Here is a 4,822-nt window from a genome sequence, read left to right as displayed (position 1 = left end):
TAAATTACCTCCCACTAGGTCCCTCCCACATGTGAGCATTATGGGAACTACAATTCAAGATGAGATTTGGGTGGGGACACAGCCAAACCATATCACTCACTAATCAACATCTCCCACCAGAGGGATACATTTCTTACAATCTGTGGGCTTAACACTGACACATCATTATCACCCATAGTCTATATAGTTTACATTACTGTTCAGTCTTGGTGGTGGACACTCTATGGGTTTAGACATATGATTAATGACATGTATCCACCATTATAGTATCATACTGAATAGTTTCACTGCCCTAAAAAATCCTCTGTGCTGTGCCTATTCATCCCTCCCTCCTCCCTAACCCCTGGCAACAACTGATCTTTCTACTGTCTTCATAGTTATGCCTTTTATATAGTTGGACTCATACAGTGTGTGGCTTTTTACATTGACTTCTTTGACTTAGAAATATAATTCAAAGTTCTTCTATGTCTGTTTGTGGCTTGATGGCTCATTTCTTCTGAGCATAGAATAATATTCCTTTATCTGGATATGCTAGTTTATTTATCCATTCACCGACTGAAGGACATCTTGGTTGCTTCTAAGTTTTGACAATTATGAATAAAGGTGCTATTAACATCTATGTGTGGATTTTTGTGTGGACTTACATTTTCAACTCATTTGTGTAAATACCAATGAGTGCAATTGGTGGATCATATAGTAACAGCATATTTAGTTTTATAAAAAATTGCCCAGCTGTCTCTTAAAGTGGCGGCATCATCGTGCATTCCCACCAGCAGTGAATGAGAATTCCTGTTGCTTCACATCCCGGCCAGTGTTTGGTGTTGTCAGTCTTTTAGATTTTGGTGTATAGTGGCATCGCATTGTTCTTTTAATTTGCATTGCCCCAGTGACATATGATGTGGAGCATCTCTTCATATGCTTACTTGCCATCTGTATATCTTCTTTGGTAAGGTGTCTGTACAGCTCTTTTGCCATGTTTTAATTGGTAGTTCATTTTCTTAATGTTGAGTTTCAAGGGCTCTTTGCATGTTTTGCATAACAGTTTTTAAAAATCAGATATGGCTTTTGCAAATATTTTGTCACAGTGTGTGGCTTGTCTTCCCATTCTCTTGTTCCTTATATTTAAAAAACATTTTTTCCCTTTTATATTATTCTGGCTAGGACCTTCAGTACAATACTAAGTGTAAGGGGATAACAGCCACCTTTGTTGCTTCTTTTAAGGAGACCACATGTGTATTATGTTTTAGCCTTAGATGTGATGTTCACTGTAGGGTTTTGACAGATGTCTTACAATTTAAGGAAGTTTTCTTTCTATTTAATATTTCAAATTTGCTAAAAGTTCTTTCCTTTCTGCATTTATTGAGATTATCATATATTTTGGTCTGTTAATGTGATGGATTATGCTAGTGGATTTTTAAAATGTTAAACCAAACTTACATTCTTGGGATAAGTCCTATTTGATCATAATATGAATAAATATTTTACTCATTTCTGGATTTGGTTTGATGTCTTATTTAGAATTTTTGTGGCTGGATGTGGTGGCTCACGCGTGCAATCTCAGCACTTTGGGAGGCTGAGGCAGGCAGATCACTTGAGGCTAGGAGTTTGAGACCAGCCTGGCCAATATGGTGAAACCCCAGCTCTACTAAAAATACAAAAATTAGCCAGGTATGGTAGCACGTGCCTGTGGTCCAGCTACTTGGGTGGCTGAGGCACAGGATTTGCTTGAACCTGGGAGACAGAGGTTGCAGCGTGCCAAGATTGCGCCACTGCACTCCAGTCTGGGTGACAGAGTGAGACTCTGTCTCAAAAAAAAAAAAAAAGAATTTTAATGCTTTTTGTAAATGAGTTTGAGCTATAATTTTCTTTTCTTGTATTGTCTTTGTCTAGTTTTCATGTCAGAGTTCTATCTGCTAGTCTTGTGAAATGATGCTTTTTCCCTTTTTCTTTTCTATTTTAACTACTTATAGCAACTAAACTTTTTCCCCAATTTCTTTTCTTTTTCTTTTTTTTCTTTTTTTTTTTTTTGAGCCAGGAGGTCTGGGTGTCATTTACTGACAGCAGTTTATACACATTTGTTTCCTTCCCATGGTTGTTTCCTTCCCAGCACAGGCACAGAGCCCTGGAGAAGGGCAGTCTGTGAACCAGGGAACCTTCAGGTGGGACACATCTTTGGCAGGCACGTTCAGCCCCAGCAGGATGCAATCCTTCAAGTTGGAATTCCACTGGGTATTTGAGAGGGACCAAGGTGGGGGGTAGAGAGGAAGTCTTCGACAGGACTCATATCTGGATCCAGGCCTCCTCTCTCACTATCCAAGTCCATCCAAGTTTTAGGACCCTGGGGGGCAACAATCAGGCCCACCCACCTCAACAGGGGCAGATTCTTCAATCTGTGCCCAGTTCACACACAACTGCTTCCGCTGGTCGCACAGTTAAAGAGAATCAGCCTTATGGTAAGAGACAGATCACTTCCTCTGTGCCCCTCCCCGGCACCTCTCTTCAGCTGCATCTGCGCAGGAACAGCTGAGAAGACGGAGGCCTGCCTTCTCAGTTGAGCCGCATGTGCCTTCATCCGCAAATCTTCCGTCAGCGACAGGACGGAGGTCACACGTGGACCCAGGCGGACACCTGTGCTGCCCAGTCCATCACACACTGCCCCGCCTGCATGCTGCCAAATGCTGGTGCCCAGGTCAGAGCTCCAGCAGGCCCCGAATTGGGACCTAAAGCCAGTTTGCATGGGCACTTGGCAATTTTTGGTAGGGAGGTGGGTAAAAAAGTAGATGGATGTGAGAAGAATGAGTTTCATTTGATAGACTAATTAGCGATTTGAAGTGATTTTACCTTTATTTCCTTCACTTTAAGCCAGTCATGGAATTTCACAGTGATTTCTGGGGTGGGGGCGGAAGGAAGGCGGTGTTAAGAATCATCGGAGCTGTGCCCCAGTCAGCCCACGGCGTTGCAGGCAGGGTGGGCCCTCACTGGGGCAGCTGGAGGAGCACGGACTGCCCAGTCGGCGGGTAGGTGATGTTCCAAGAGCGTGAGAGCTGGTACGCGATGTCCTCCGCAGCTTCCAGCTTGCGGAGCTCCATCAGGCCGTCCCTTGCTGTGGCCAGTGAGTTGGCAATCAGCTCAGCTGCCTTGGAGTAGCCCTCAGCAGAGATGATGGCCACCTTTTTCTGCTGCTCAGCCTTTTCCACCACAAATCTGGCCCTGTCTGCTTCCTGCTGAGCTACCTGTTTGGCTTCCACCGCTTCTGTGAACTCTTCCCGAAGGTCAGATGTGTCAAGGACACGTCGTCCAGGATGAGCCCAAAGGTGGCTGCTCGCTCTGTAAGTAAGGTCGTTGCTCACTTACCTGGAGACCAGCTCTCTCTGGGTGATTAGTTCTCCAGCATCAAAGCTAGCCACCACGGACTTGAGGATCTCGGTCGTGATGGATGGCAGCACCTGCTCATCATAGTCCTCTCCGATGCTGGTGAAGATGCAAGGAAGCTGGCTAGTGACAGGCCAGAAGAGGTTGAGGAGTGTGATGTTGACATTCGGTAAATCTTTGCTACCAGTGATGGCTGGCACATTACGTGGTCAAGAAGGACAGTCAAAGATAATTGGTTTCTGTACTCATGGAATGAGAAAGTGAGTCCTTTCCCCTACCACAATGTCCTGTACTCCACGGAATCGGTCAAAGATGACAGCTCTGTGCCCAGCATCCACATTATATAAGGCAGAGTTCATTTTACCAGGCCTCCTGCAACAGCTAAGGCCAGGCCAAACTTGCTGATGAACTCAAACACTTTGGCAGCCATGTTTTCTTCTGCTGGACCCTCTCACACCTGCTTCCACGCTGACCTCCACATGAATTCCCCCGCCTCAGTTTCTTAATTTGAAAATGAGGAAAATGAAAATACCAACATTAAACATATGTTTTGAGGATTAAACAGTTAAAATAAGTAAAACAATTAGAACAGTATTCATAACATAGCAACCAACCTTTTAGTTTTAGCTATTATTACTATTATTGCAGTCCCTAAAATTTATATAAGAAAGGTATGATAAGTTTCGGAAGTTCGGTAGCATTCATCTGCAAAACCGTCTAACGTTTTTCTTTCTGTGGGTATATTTTAGCTACTTATTCAATTTCTTTAATGTCATTAATCTACTTGATTTTATTTTTTTCCTTCTTGACTTGCTTTTGGCAAGTTATATTTTTCTAGCAGTTTGTCCATTTAATTTAAATTTTCTTTTCTTTTTTTCTTTTTTAGAGACAGGATCTCACTGTCTTGCTCAGGCTATAGTGCAATGGTGCAATCATAGCTCACTGCAGCCTCTAACTCTTGGGCTCAAGTGATTCTCCTGCCTCAGCCTCCCGAATAGCTGAGACTACAGGCGTGCACCACTGTACCTGGCTAATATTTAAAGTTTTTGTAGAGACAAAGTCTCGCTTTGTTGCTCAGGGTGGTCTCAAACTCCTGGCTTTAAGCCATCCTCCTGTCTCGACTTCCCAAAGTGTTGGGATTCCACGTGTGAGCCATCATGCCCTACGCATTTCATCTAAATCTTCAAATTTATTGGCCTAATTTTTATAGCATATTCTTATTAATGTCTAGTATTGCTATATCTGTATTTATGGCCTCCTTTTTATTCCTAATATCATTTTGGGGTATGTTGGATGCTTAGTTCATTAAATTTTATACATTTTATATATGTGTGTATATATATATGTATGTGTTTTTTCTTTGTCGATCAGTTTTAAATGTTTTCTACTTTCCTTTGCAATTTCTTCCTGGATCCATGAATTTATAATATTTATAAATTCAAAATTTCCA

The 4,822-nt window shown here is 42.5% G+C and overlaps 1 pseudogene; it reads right to left on the bottom strand.

The window, feature by feature from the left end:
* Positions 1-2,975: 2,975 nt before the first annotated feature.
* Positions 2,976-3,898, bottom strand: LOC100442346 (prohibitin 1-like; annotated as a pseudogene).
* Positions 3,899-4,822: the final 924 nt, after the last annotated feature.

This window comes from Pongo abelii, chromosome 18, assembly GCF_028885655.2.
Source record: "Pongo abelii isolate AG06213 chromosome 18, NHGRI_mPonAbe1-v2.0_pri, whole genome shotgun sequence".
Lineage (NCBI taxonomy): Eukaryota > Metazoa > Chordata > Mammalia > Primates > Hominidae > Pongo > Pongo abelii.
This window is presented reverse-complemented; position numbering and strand designations above follow the sequence as displayed.